Source organism: Neomonachus schauinslandi, chromosome 3, assembly GCF_002201575.2.
Source record: "Neomonachus schauinslandi chromosome 3, ASM220157v2, whole genome shotgun sequence".
Classification (NCBI taxonomy): domain Eukaryota; kingdom Metazoa; phylum Chordata; class Mammalia; order Carnivora; family Phocidae; genus Neomonachus; species Neomonachus schauinslandi.
Genome location: NC_058405.1, coordinates 142,616,161 through 142,631,452, shown reverse-complemented (window position 1 = coordinate 142,631,452; position 15,292 = coordinate 142,616,161). Strand labels below are relative to the sequence as shown.

Below are 15,292 nucleotides of genomic sequence, written 5' to 3'. Positions count from 1 at the left end.
TATTTTGGATTTAAGATTCTCTCTAGCTAAGAATTAAGCCAAATAAACCTGCCAAAAACTGCTTTCGTCACGACCATTTCCTAAAATCCCTGATGTAGTATAAGACCCAGACTCCTCAAACGAGAATTTAAAATCATAGACAATGGGGCTTCCATGGGGCTTCAACCCCTCTTGCCAGTAGTTACATCCTGTGTTCTTCCACAAGTCATCTCTTTACTTTACAGTCCCTTACAATCCCAGGCTTGTATGCTTTCCTGCAATAGGACAGATTAGGGCTCTCAGGTCACTAGCTGCTTGAAAGCTGGGACCTAATTCAGCTGCACGAGGGTGAAAAGGAGGACAGGTACTTGATCATAGGAATTTTTACTATTACAGAACCACCTCCTTGAGCTTCTAATGCCCCAGTAATCCTAAGTGACATTAGGTCTCAGGTATCATTGACATTTTGCATCATTCTTAAGACAAGATGTTAAGATGGGGTTTGATAATGTATAATCTTTAAAGAACGATGATGCTTTCACAAGTGTGGGTGTGTTGCCATGGAATTCTAGCTAACCACTAATTTCTCCCTTGTCTGACTTTCACTTTATAATCTTTAGATTTTTGTCAAAGAAAAAAAAAACCAAGTAATAGTAATGCTCCATTGTACGTTTTGTTTTGGGGTCAAGACTTCAGTTCCCAAAAATGATTTCTTTTCTCCTGGATGGATGTGTCTTTTGTTTCCTTCCAGAAAAACTTCAATCTGTGTCTTCCCTTGTTAAACTAATGATCACTCATGATTTGTTCTGAGTTAACAGTTGAAAAGATTTTTTTTTTAAGTTCAGAAATAAGTAACATCAAAAGCCCAAACAGAGCCTTATATTGTTTTATCATTTTTTTAAATCTAAGAGTTTGAATTATCTATCATTTAATGAAGGCTGTCACTGAGTTATAAAGAGTGTGTGTGTGTGTGTTTATAAAACTTCATACTAAAATGATGTTCTCATATTGATAAAGTAGACTCCTCAAAGGATAACAGTTTAAGCAGTGTGTTGTATTATCTTGGAAATATTTGCTGATTGACTAATTCCATCAGAATCACTGTAATCATACCATATAGGGGACCATTTACTACTAAAGATAGGACTTACATGGCTGTACATATGTGGACACAGAACAGATGTCTGGTATTTTCTACTTCTCTATTAGGTTTGCTAATCCTTAGGAATGATTACATCAAAAGTTGACAGTTTAAACTGCAAGGATTTAAGAAGAAAATATTTTCTCCCTATTATATATTGACATTGATCAATATTTAAGTATAACTTCAGTCTTATTACCAGCTTGCTATAGAAGGGAAAAGAATGGATTTCTGAGAAATATAGACTTGGTTTAGATATGCCTTTTCTACTCTGCCACTGTATAGATGTGGACAGGTTAGTTAAAACTCTAAGCCTCAGTGTACTCATTTTTAAGTTGAGAATATTTTTTAAGGGGTTTTGTGTGGATTATATAAGATTTATGATCTTCAGATAGATCTTAAATAGTTTATCAAATGAATGGAACTGTTAGTGTAAATTTAGGACTAAGATATTTATTATGCCAAAAGATACATATGTAAACTATATATTCATATATTAAATTAATTATTTATAAAGTACAATAAATCCAATTAAGTTCTTGGTATATGTGGGAAACTAATGTTGATTTTTGGAACTGTGTGTCCACAAATATATGTACACACACACACACACACACCCCTACATACACAACACATTATACAAACTTCAATATTAGGAAATGTTAGGATGTGAGATATGATATGAATGTAAGAAGACATCAGTGTTAGGATCCTTGAATGTGTTGTGTACAGTGGAACTGAGAGTTGAAATTTGGTGAGAATGGACCCTTTGTGCTGAGGCTTTGTAATCTTGAGTTAAGGTTGCTGCAAGCTGATTATAAAGTAACAAGGACACCTATGAACTTAATTAGTTCAAAGCAGTGAATTACATCCACATAGAAAGTTTTTCTTAGGAAAGAAGATTGATAGCTAAAGTCAGGGCATATTATATACCTAAAATTTGCTAAGAGATTAGATCTTAAAATAACCCCCCATACACATGGTAACTATGTAAAGGTGATGGATAAGTTATTTGGCTCAATTATGGTGATCTTTTCACAATGCATATATATATCAAAACATTAAGCTGTACACCTTAGATATATACAATTTTTATACAGTCTTTAAAGATGTAAAAAATGTCTCAATAAAGTTGTTTAAAAATGAAGGTGGGGGGAATTGGAAGAGGAGATGAACCATGAGAGACTATGGACTCTGAGAACCAAACTGAGGGTTCTAGAGGGGAAGGGGGTGGGAGGATGGGTTAGCCTGGTGGTGGGTATTGAGGAGGGCACATTCTGCATGGAGCACTGGGTGTTATGCACAAACAATGAATCATGGAACACTTCATCTAAAACTAATGATGTAATGTATGGGGATTAACATAAGAATAAATAAATAAATAAAAATAAAAGTTAAAAAAAAAAAAAAACTCTTCTGTGATTGTGCAGTGATACTGAGATGGGCTCCTGGGACAGACTCAGTGCTTGATCTGTATTTTCAATCATCAAAAAAAAGTAGAATCACTATATTGTGCACTAAAACTAATATAACACTGTATGTTGAAAAAAATAAAAAATAAAAATAAATCAAGTGAGTGAGCATAGCACTACTGCTGTGTGGATCTGTTAGGAAAGTGCTCTTTCCCAAACAAGTTGCTATTTTTAGGGCCAATTTTTGTTGATTTTTAAATCTACATTCTAGGAACTCATGAGAGCATGTCTTTATTGCTTCTGAAAGAAAGGAAAGAAGAACTAGAAAGGAAGGGAAGGGAGAAAGGAAGGGAGGAAGTATTTTCTGGTTGTTATTTGTGTATCTATTATATTCTTCTCTGAAGTTAATGGCATTACTTATTATTACGCTTGCCGAGTTGGGATAAATTGTACAGATATTTGTTGTACTTTTCTTAAAATACACTTTAAAAAAGGTAAAATCATGACGTGCAAATACAAACTGAATACGTACCAAGTTTTTGTTTAAATCGCTAATCATGAAGGAATTAGTAAGAAGTTATAACTGGTTAAAAATGCATTTAAGAAGGTAGGTGTACATAGGCAATGTACAATAAGATTGTTGAGTTAGATGCACAACTAGCCAACGTCTAATAAGGTCTTAAACTTGTCAGGTTGTCTATTCTACCAGATAAAAAAAAATTGTTTTTTCATTTCCACCAGACAAAAATCTGCAAGTACACTGAACAAGTAGCTTCACCACATCTGAATTCTTTAATCAATAGCAAAAAGTGAGGAGAACTAAATACATTCCTCTAGATAATTCTTGGTTAGCTTTGCCGTAACATGACAGAGAAGACAGGCCACCCACCTTTCTGTTTTATTTCCAAATCTCAGAAAAAATTTCTGATACTTTCTGGGACTATGTCTTATGTTTCAGGACCTGTTTGCCCTTAGGTCTATTCCTTGCCTTGTTCCTGCTCTGCTCTGTATCATCACAGCTGAATTGCCCGGGTTCCTGTGTAAACTGGCACCTGGCTAGATTTAGCCAATGACAGATACTGTCAGGAGATAGCCTGTTGTTATGTGGTACTCTATTAATTAAGAGTAAATGTCCTTGGGACGCCTGGGTGGCTCAGTCGTTAAGCGTCTGCCTTCGGCTCAGGTCATGATCCCGGGGTCCTGGGATCGAGCCCCGCATCGGGCTCCCTGCTCTGCGGGAAGCCTGCTTCTCCCTCTCCCACTCCCCCTGCTTGTGTTCCCTCTCTCGCTGTGTCTCTGTCAAATAAATAAATAAATAATCTTTAAAAAAAAAAAAAAGAGTAAATGTCCTAAGCCCACTTTTAAACATGTCTTTGTTATTTTTGGTGGAATTGGTGTTGAGGTTGCTTTGCTCAGCTGATAGAGACCTGACTTTGCTGGTTTTCAGTCGCTTATTGTCTCAGGAGCACCCCAGTTTCATGGTGCTCATGGCATGTGCAACCTCTTCATTCTCTCTCAAGCACATTCTAATTTGACTTTTGTAGCACTACTCAATGTACCTTTCTCTGATTTTTCAAAAACTATGCAATATGTAATAAATTGCATATTTATTACATAAATATGCAATAAAACATGTAATAAATTCATCCATTGTAGTTCAGTCTGCTCTCATACTTTATTCTACTTCCCCATATCCCTCTTTCTCTTTTTCACATATATATGTGTATTTCCCTTTGTGTGTCTACCTCACATCTGAAACATTAGTGCCTTTTTTCTGTTAGTTTAGTTCATGAGCATGGAACATGGGAACAGGGGTCTATCATGTGTAATTCTATTTCCCTTGGCTTCACTATGTGTCTTAAAGCCTAGAACAACTGGAATTCAACATTAACCATCAACTCATGATTGGAATGCTTTGTACCCTTTCAGTCTTTCTTTGCTTTTAATTCAAGATGAATTTTGACATCTTACTACTTTTCAGTCATTTAAATTTTTCATGGTCAGTGATTCCAAAACTACCAAGTAAAGGACCTGACTTCTAAGTTAAGTTACTTGTGTTGTTGGCAATATATTGAATATTCTACTTTAATAGGGCTTATGTCACTAAAATTATTTTTATTATTATCAAAATCAGCAGCCCCAGTTTTCCAGAAGTAAATAATTTCAATGGTTTAGCTCTTTTTAGTTCTTCCTTCTTCAGCATATTTCCAAATCATATCAATTTCAGATTTATCAGTGGACATCCATATTAGTAATAGAGGAAATAGCTCTTATACATTCATTTAACCAGCTCCTTACCTTCATCTTTTCAAAACAGTCATATTGTACCTTATTTCATTTTTAAGTCACTTGTGTTTGTAAGCAGTGTGATTTCTAAATATTATTCACTTGCCAATCAAAATGTCAATCAAATGGCTTTCCTATCTTATATAACTTCTTTCTCCTTGATTTCATAATTATTGTATTTTTCATATGTATTTTGTAATTTTATGAATGCTCAACTGATCTGTCAAAACAAAGTTCCAAACATCCTGTCGGTTCCATTGTTCATCAGTTCCATTTCTTCCCCTAGAGACTTCCTTCTACATCCTTTCCTACTTCATCTAGACTAGTTAATTTCTAGGATGGTCGCATGTCTCTTATTCAGAGACTTCCCTTCACCTCTCTGCATTAGACTCATGTTATGTCTTTGTTTTGGTCAAATGCATTTCTCAGTGGTTTCCTGAAAAAGAGTGCATGGAAAGTCAAATTTTGGGAGTCACTGAATATCTGAAAAAGCCTTTATTCTTTCTTCAAATTTGATTGAAAGTTTGGCTGTGTATAGAATTCTAGGTTGACCCCATACCAGCTACATAACATACAGGGCTTGGTGCAAAATGAAAATGTGGGGATTCTTGTTCAAAAATTATTAAGAATTTCAAGAGGATGACAGCAGAGCACTATACGAAGAGTGCTTCTAAACACAAGGTCCTTTGTAACTATCAGGTCACACGCCCATGAAACTGACCCTGGTGGGCCCTTTCAAAATGGTGATTCTTAGTTCTGGGTAATTGACTTTTTCTTTGATCATTTCCTATATCCTTGATGTCTAGAACTTTAGTTCACTGGATGTCAGATCTCCTGAACTGGCCTCTAATTTTCTTATCTTTATTATTCTATTATCCCTCTTGCTGTCTTTTCTCCTCTATAGGATATTAGACTTTTTTCTCTACTCTTTCTTTGACACTTTTATGTAAATCATTAGGATTCATTTCTAAGAGGTTCTTCAATACCATTTATTCCATTTTTTAAAAGTAGCATTATATTCTTGTTTCATGGATGAATCTCTTATTTTTCCCAGAGGAATCTCTTATTTTCTCTTTTTTAAATGTTTTTCTTTGGTCTTTGTATTTTTTCTGTTTTCCCCAAGTTTTTTAAATTTTATTTATATTTGTCTATGTCTTTCATGTTGGAGGTTTTCCCTCCATGCTTGCTCACTGTTGACAGGCCATTAATATTAAAGAGTGTGGCTCTGAGAAGTGATTAGAATCTCTCTTGCATAGGTAGTGCTTGTCACCTGCTGAGCTTCACTGAAGGGTGAGCAAGCTGTGCAGGAGAGCCATGAGACCAAATGTGTAATATATTTATAGATTTAAATATGTGTTTAAATGTATGTGTTTTACATATATATTTAATATACATATTTACTTAAATATATAATCTTTAAAGAAAATCCTGAAAAATCCACACAGTCCATAGTATTTCCAAGAAGTAAAGTAGCAAGGCACAAATGATTGGTTCCCTCTATAGAGCCAATATGATCTTATTGTTCTTTTGCCTTCAAGTAGGAAAAAATTGATCTTGAAAGCATTTCTAATTATTTGAGTGTTTGTGTCTCTGTACTTATAAGGAATTCTTCCACATGCGGGGAATTATGCATGCCCATTTCTGTAATAAAAAGTTTACTTGAGGGGTACCTGGGTGGCTCAGTTGGTTGAGCGTCTGACTTTGGCTTGGTTGTGATCTCGGGATCCTGGGATGGATCCCCACGTCGGGCTCCCTGCTGAGCAGGAAGTCTGCTTCTCCCTCTGCCTCTGCTCCTCCCCCTGCTCATGCTCTCTCTCTCTCTCTCTCCTCTCTCTCTCTCTCAAATAAATGAATAAAATCCTTAAAAAAATGTTTACTTGAGGTAAAGTGGTAAACAGTTTACCTAAATTGTGATTTTGGGAGAAGAGAGATTACATATTCCTTTGTACTTAAAAAAAATACTTTTCCAAAAAAGAATACTTTTCCATCATATATTCTCCACCTCAGTTGGATTATTTTGCTCCTTTAAATGTAGAATGTAAACTTATTTTAAAGGTTAATAATATTTGTCACACAATTGTTCCCATTGTTTTTAATGATACCAATTGTTTTAGGAATCATTTATCTCATAAAATAAAGGTAACAGGAGCTTTACAATTATAATATTTTCCTAGGTGAAAGAAAAAGTCTTAAGAATACTTTATAAGCCTTGCTTCTTAGACTGAGGTTATGATTTAGTTTCCTAAGCACTGACCTGTGGAGTAGACAAGAGAATTTCACTATTTAATGGCTTCTTATTATCATTTTTTATCATGTTGGAATCAGATGCAACAGAACTTACTGAAAACTACATAGTAGCTTCTTTGTTGACAGTCCCTTTTTGTGGGTTTTTGTGCACTCCTGTGTAAGGCCATCTTTTAGTGTTAATGTTAATATCTGCTATAGATATTCTTTTAGCTTTACCTTTTATGCTTCTCAGTATGGTGTTATTAGAACCATATTTTTCTCACTTTTGTATTTCAATAAGGTCACAAATGGGGATGTTGATAGGGATTTAACAATTATCAATCTCTTTTAAATTGCATTAATTTATTTATTATTCAGGCTCTATAGCATTAGGGATGTCCTAGACAGTTTATATCCTAGAATTAATAAAGACTTGCATAGATACAGAAGATTTTTTAAAATTTTATTTATTTATTTCAGAGAGAGAGACAGAGATAGTGGGAGAGAGCACAATTGGGGAGGAGAGGGAGAAGCAGGATCCCCACAGAGCAAGGAGCCTGATGCGGGACTCGATCTCAGGACCCCGGGTCATGATCTGAGCCGAAGGCAGACACTTAACCGACTGAGCCACCCAGGCACCCTGGAAGATTTTTCAATATGAGAACATTCTTAGTTCTGCAGGTGATCCTTCTGCAAGATTGGGTCATGTAGCAGTATCATAGAAGGTAACTTAACAGTATTTGAAGTAGTTGATTATGAAAACTACACCAGTTTATATTGAGTAATATTCTTTTTTTTTAAAATTTTTTATTGTTACATTAATCCCCATACATTACATCATTAGTTTTAGATGTAGTGTTCCATGATTCATTGTTTGTGCATAACACCCAGTGCTCCGTGCAGAACATGCCCTCTTTAATACCCATCACCAGGCTAACCCATCCTCCCACCCCCCTCCCCTCTAAAACCCTCAGTTTGTTTTTCAGAGCCCATCATCTCTCATGGTTCTTCTACCCCTCCGATTTCCCCCCCTTCATTCTTCCCCTCCTGCTATCTTCTTCTTTTTTTTTTTTCTTAACATATATTGCATTATTTGTTTATATATTGAGTAATATTCTTATTTATGTGGGTGGTCCTTCTGCAAGATTGGGTTATGTAGCAGTATTTTAGAAGGTAACTTAACAGTATTTAAAGTACTTGATTCTGAAAACTACACCAGTTTATATTAAGTATTTTTTCATTTAGAAAGTTGCAGCTCTATATTTGAATAAAAAAAATAATCATTTTCTATAGCTAAGTATTCTTTGTTCAAAGGTAGGAATTTTTTCTAGTCTGTAACTACTTATTGAATCACAAAGCCAATCAGTCATTTTCAAAGATAGTGTTTTTATTTTCATTTCTGTCTTCTTTTAAGTGTTCTGATCATTAGAAGGTAAGGAAGTTCCTCCAAAAAGCTAAGAAGATCAGAATCTGTTCATAATATTCAGGCTGATATTAAAAGTCTTATGAATTATCAAAGATTAATGTCATTCTCTTTGGGAAAAGATCATTAGGAGTGTATTTTAATAAAATTGATGAAAAGTGAAGATATGTAAGAAGCACCTATTTTGCATATGCCCTTTTTCTATCTCAAATTACTGATTACATATTTCAGTTTTAAGTTATAATTTGGTAAATATTGACATATGTAGACATCTATGAAACCATGACTACAATTAAGAAAATTAACATTTCTGTTAATTTCAAAACTTTCTTGAGCTCCTTTGTAATCCTTCCCTCCCTTTCCTTCCTGATCCCCACCTCCTCCATTCCCAGGCAACCACTGATCTGCTTCCTGTCACTATAATAATCATTTGCATTTTCTACAATTTTGTATAAATGGAATCATACAGTATGCACATATCTCATTTCACTCAGCATAATTATTTGGCATTTATCATGTCAGTAGTTCATTTCTTTTATTGCTGAGTAGAACTTCTTTGGATGGATATGCCTAGTTTGTTTGTCTCTTTACTGTTGATGAACATTTGGGTTATTTACAGTTTGGGGCTATTACAAATAAAGTTTCTATGAACATTTGTGTACAAGTCTTTGAAAGGACATATATTTCTTGTTCTCTCCACCAAAGAATAGAATGGCTGATTCATAAAGTAGATACATGTTTAACTTTTTAAGAAACTATTTTCAGAATGATTGTACCTATTTACATTCCCAATAGTTTATGGTAGTTTTAGTTGCTTAATATCTTTGCCAATATTTGGTATGACCAATTATTTTACTTCTGGCCATTCTAGTAGGTGTTTAATTATATCTCATTATTTTTTGTTTTAATTTGAATTTTTTCCTAATGATTAATAATTTTGAGCATATTTTCATATTTGCCATGAATATATATTTTTTTAGTGAAGAGTTTGTTCAAATCATTTGCAAATTTTGTATTGGATTGTTTGTCTTGTTATTATTGAGTTTTGCAAGATCTTTATGTTTTGGATATGAATCCTTTATCAGATACATGATTTGCAAATATTTTCTCCCAGTATACGGCTTTTCTTTTCATTTTTTTTTTTAACAGTGTTTCTGAAGAACAGAAGCTCTTAAGATTGATGAAGTTCAACTTACTGTTTTTTCATAGGTAGTGCTTTAGGTGCTGTATACAAGACACCTTTGGCTGAGTCAAAATGACAAAATTTTCTCCTATGTTTTCTTCTGGGTTTATAGTTCTAGGATATACATTTAGATCTGTGAATACATGTATGGATCAAATTTCCTTTTACACATAGATATTTCTATTTATCCAGCACCATTTATTGTGAGGGCTATCCTTTTTCCACTAAATTATCTTTGCTCCTTTTTCTAAAATCAATTCTCTATATTGGTAGATATCTTTCTAGACTATATTCTGTTCCATTGATCTATCAACCTATCCTGGTGCTACTAATGTACCATATTCTGTTATTTTTAACCATACTGATTACTGTAGCTTTAAAGTAAGTCTTGAAGGGGCACCTGGGTGGCTCAGTCAGTTAAGCGGCTGCCTTCAGCTCAGGTCATAATCTCGGGGTCTGGGGTCCTGGGATCAAACCCCTTGTCAGGATCCCTGCTCAGTGGGGAGTCTGCTTCTCCCTCTCCCTCTGCCCCTCCTCCTTGCTTGTGTTCTCTCGCTCTCAAATAAATAAAATCTTAAAAAAATTAAAATAAGTCTTAAAGTCTTGTCAGTATTGAAATAGTGTAAGTCCTCCAACTTGTTCTTTTCATTACATTTGTTTTGAATCAGCATGTCAATATACACAACAATAAAAAAGTCTGCTAGGACATTTATTAAGATGGCATTGAATCTTTAGTTAAATTGGGGGGAAATTATGTGTTAACAATATTGAGTCTTTCAATCCATGAACACCATACATCTCATTTATTTAGGTCTACTTTAATTCCTCTCAGCAATGTTCTGTAGTTTTCGTGTATAGGGCTTCCATATTATTTTGTCAGACTTACGTCCTTTTTGGTAATGTTTTAAATGATACTGCCTTTCATTTTAATTTCAAATTGTCCATTACTATCATATAGAAAAGATACTGACTTTTTTATCTGTTTCTCTATATTGCAAACTAGTTAAAATCATTTATTACTTTTAGTAACCTTTTGGTATATTCTATCAGGTTTTCTACTTAGAGAATCATATTGCCTGTGAACAAAGATAGTATTATTGCTTCTTTTCCAATTTGGATGCCTTTTATTCTTACCTTATTGAATTGGCTAGAAGATCCAGTACAGTGATGAATAGCTGGGGTAAGAGTAGACCCTTCCTTATTCCTGATGTTTGGAGGAAAGTATTCAGTCATTTAACTTTACTAATGACATTAGCTGTAGATTTTTATATAACCTCCATCGAGTGAGGAAGCTCTTCTCTATTCCTAATATACTAAGAGTTTCAGTGAGCAATTGATGTTGGATTTTGTCAAGTGCTTTTTGAGTATTTATTGAGATGATCATATGGTTTTTCTTATTTAGTCTCTTAATATAATGTTACATTGATTAATTTTTCAATCTTATAACAACCCTGCATTCCTGGGATAAATCTTTTTTATGATATACTATTCTTTTATACATTTGTGGATTTGATTTCCTAAAATATTAAGGATTTTTACATTTATGTTCATGAGGAATATTTATTGATATGTTGCTCCTCTTCCTCCACCTCCTCCTCCTCTTCTTCCTTCTTCTTCTTCTAATGTTTTCATCTGGTTTTGTTATAAGGGTAATTTTGACCTCTCAGAATGACATAGGATTAGGACATAGGATTTTTCTGGAAAAGTTTGCAGAGAATACGTGTTTTTACTTCCTGAAATTTTTGACATAATTCACCAATAAAACCATCTGGGCCTGAAGTTTTCTTTATGTTAACATCTTTGCAAATTTAGTTTACCCATTTCTTTCTGAGATTTGGTAGCTTGTGTCTTTTAAGGACATTGTTCATTCTATGAATTGTTGAATTTATTGGCATAATGTTGTATATATTATTGTGTTTTAATAATGACTTTTAACATCCTTGCCTTCTAATTCTATCATCTTTGCCATATTTGGGTCAAGTTTGGCTGGTTGATTTTTGTCCTCATTATGGCTCAATTTTCCTGCTTCTTTGCGTCCCTCATAATTTTTTTTACTGGGTGAAAAACCAATTCGGAAAACATCATGTACCCAAAATTGAAATTATAAGGAAGCCAGAGAAATTTCAGTTTTGTTAGTGAGGAGTAAATGAAGTGTGGTTTTGTTTCTAAGTTGTGAGAGAACACAATGGATGGTAATCTTCAAAGGGCTCATGATATAGGCAGCACCCCAGATATGCTTAGTTACTAAACATGATTCAGACAGTTAAAGATGGGATATGGAGGTATTTCAGTAAGAGAGAAGAGCTTCAATTTAGGATGATGAGAGAATGTTTGAGGAACAATGACTAAATCAGTTTTCTTGGAAATTAGGGTTGTATAAAAAAAGTAATGAGGAATGTATGCATTTCAACATTTGACCATATTAGGTGCATATGTTATGCCATCCCCAGAGATTGCAAATACCTTGAAGACAGGTACTGTGGTGTATACCCAGGTGCCCATGCATTATGTGTGTGTGTGTGTGTGTGTGTATCCTTACATATGCATTCATATATATTCTTACATGTATTCATATATATATCTCATAGCCCCAGGTATAGTACTAAATGCTAAATATTTATTTAACTGACTTGGATTTTTAACACTTTTTTGGCAATATCATCTGCTTATAAATAGCTGGTCTATGATGTTTGATACAATAGCTGTTAACTTGTTTTACTACCCAACAGGGTAGCCAGTGGAGTCTCCAACCCAGCAATCAGTGGAAGCTGAACAGATTAGAACATCTAATATATCTATTTAACCTAAGCTTCGGGAACAAGAAGAACATACCTAGACCTTGCATTAAGAACACAGTTTTTCACTATGCTTCCCTACTCTGATGAAAGAAACCAAATCATGGGGTGCCTCGGTGGCTCAGTCAGTGGGGGAACCAACTCTTGATTTCGGCTCAGGTCATGATCTCAGGGTCGTGAGAGTGAACCCCACGCCGGGCTCCATGCTGGGCATGATCCTGCTTAAGATTCTCTCTCCTTCCCCTGTCCCTCCCTTCCTCAAAATAAATAAATAAATAGATAAATAAATAAATAAATATTAAAAAGACATTTTACTAAATTAAGAGAACTTGTTTTTTATGCACATGACTGTGATTTCTTTTTTAGTTCTGAGAATTAACCCACAGGATGGCTGAGGTATTAGGTAAATATAGTTATCTTTTTTTAAAAAATTAAAATTTGTATAGATATATGTAGTAAAGCCTTAATACCTTAGAACCCACTAATTTAGAAATTATGATCATTTGAAAATGATTCACAAAGATGTTTGACCTTGTATCATCTATAAAGAGAGTGAAATAATAGCCTAAATAAGATTGTTGGGGATTATTGTATGCATAAGTTGACTACAAAAGCAAGTTCACAATTGGAATAATAATTATATTAATTATTCCATTAACCTGCTGTTCTGATTATAAATAATCTGTTTACAATACAACAGTTTTCATTTTCTGTAAATAGAATTTTGCACTCGGTAGAGAAAATTAGGTGCATACAGGCAAAGGAGATAAAAGAGAAAGAAGTCCCAGTAACCTCCAAATCTATATTTCCTTCCAGTCTTTTTGGATTGACATAGTGAGTTTTGGAGTGTGTGTGTGTGTGTGTATATGGGATGTAGAGGTGGTTATGATTTTATAGTTATAACCTTATCTAACGTAACCTTATCTAACTTGATTTTCTGATTAGGTGGTAAAACCTTTTTGGAGTATTTTTGGAGTATTTTTTCAGAGCAATTTCTTGTGTCAGATTATAGGTTTATACCCATAATAAAATATAAAAATTCATAACCTTTGTTGTTTTTAAACCACATCAAGATGTCTCTGTGAAACAGCATGTTCCTTGTCACTGGTTTCATTGGGTCTTATCTGCTGATGGGATGATACCCCTCGGAACAACTGCAGGCTGTCATGATTTAGGAAGTGCACCTATGGGTAGCTTCCCAGGGACATCCTCTTTTCATTTTCTATGATGATTTTGCCATTCTCGAGTTCTTTATTTTGAGTCATTTCTTATTTGACTTATCAGTTAGGATTGGGTTCAGCTGCACATAGAAGTCTCAAAATAATAGTAGCTTAAATACAACATTTTTTTCTTCTCATGAAATAATTTCAGAGGTAGGTGACTTCATTCAGGTAGATTTACAGCATGGGACTCAGGCCACTGGCATCTTCTTTCTCTGCCATTCTTCGTGGGTAACTTCCTATTGCCAGGTGGCCTCATGATCCTAAATGGCTGCTGGACCTTGAGACAGTTCCACTACATTTGGGCAGCAAGTAACTGGCAAGGATAAAAGAGAATGCCTTCCAGCTGAGTTAGCCCTCTTCAAAATCATTGTTCTGAAACTCTTACTCAACAACCTCCTATTACTCTCCTTGGCCAGAAAGCAGTTGAATGACTATACTAGCTTCAAGAGAGCCTGAAAAATGTAGTTTTTTAGTGGAGAAAATTGCGAATTCAAATAAAAAAGAGTTTATTCCGAAGAAGAGAAGCCAATCATCTGAAGTACTTAGTGCTTTTAAAAGTACCTCATACAACCACCAAATACAACCACATTGTAGCAAGTAATTTTCACAAGAAGGATACATGAGTGGTATATGTTTAAGTCATTGCAGAGCTGTGACTCTTTCTTTTGCTCTCACACATAAAAGGCAATTTCACTAAGTATAATGTGCTTGGGTCAATAAGCATTACAAAAATCTCAGAACACTCTATGTGTTACTCCATTATCATCATATTCAGACAGGCTTAATTTTTCCTTTCTCAGTAACCTGTTTTAGTTGTTATCTTTGTTTTGTTTTACTTTGCTGACTGTATGAATAGACTTTTTTAAATTAACACATAGATTTTATTTTGCATTGTTGTTATCTGTTAATATTTTATCATACAAAAATGTATGGCACAAAAAATAATTGTAGATTCCTGAAGAAGTTTTAGTCTAGGTGTGGCTTTTTTCCCATGGAGAAATAAAGTATTTGTCAAAACTCTTGCTGAAATTTTTAACTCAACTTTAAACCCTTAGCCTTGGTATTAGAAATCATCCAAAATAAATTTTCAGAAAATCTGCTACACTATCTCTAAGGCAGTGCCTAAAAGTAGATACACTCCATTCTCTCTAAAATACCTTTGTTCAGGAATGGAGTTAAATTTCGTCTCCTAATAGGAAAATGGATAAATAGTCCTCACATTGTTTATCTATAATATGTAGAGAGTAAAGAATATGTTTTCCTTTTCTGCCTAGTATAGGGTAATATCTTCAGAAACACTTGGTTTATAATTAATGCACAGAAGTTTCTGAAAATGTTAGGAACTTACAGAAGTATTGGTATTCATATTATCTCCCTCCATATCTATTGCTACATAAAAAATTAATCCTCAAATTTAATGTCTTGAAACAACAATATTAATTATCTCACAGTTTCTGTGAGTCAGGAATCCAGACATGGCTTAATTGATCCCTATGCTTTAAAATTCCTCAGGAAGTTGTAACATTGTATGTGCAAAAGAAGAGAAAATATTGTACAGATTTGCCTCAGGTGAAAAATCATTTCAGTAAAAACAAGAAGCATACATATATATATATTTTTTCTC

At 34.2% G+C, this 15,292-nt stretch overlaps 1 protein-coding gene across 5 annotated transcripts in view; it reads left to right on the top strand.

Moving 5' to 3' along the window:
• PDE1A (phosphodiesterase 1A) overlaps nucleotides 1–15,292 on the top strand; it is a 308,204-nt gene that overhangs the window by 203,030 nt on the left and 89,882 nt on the right. The window lies entirely within an intron of this gene.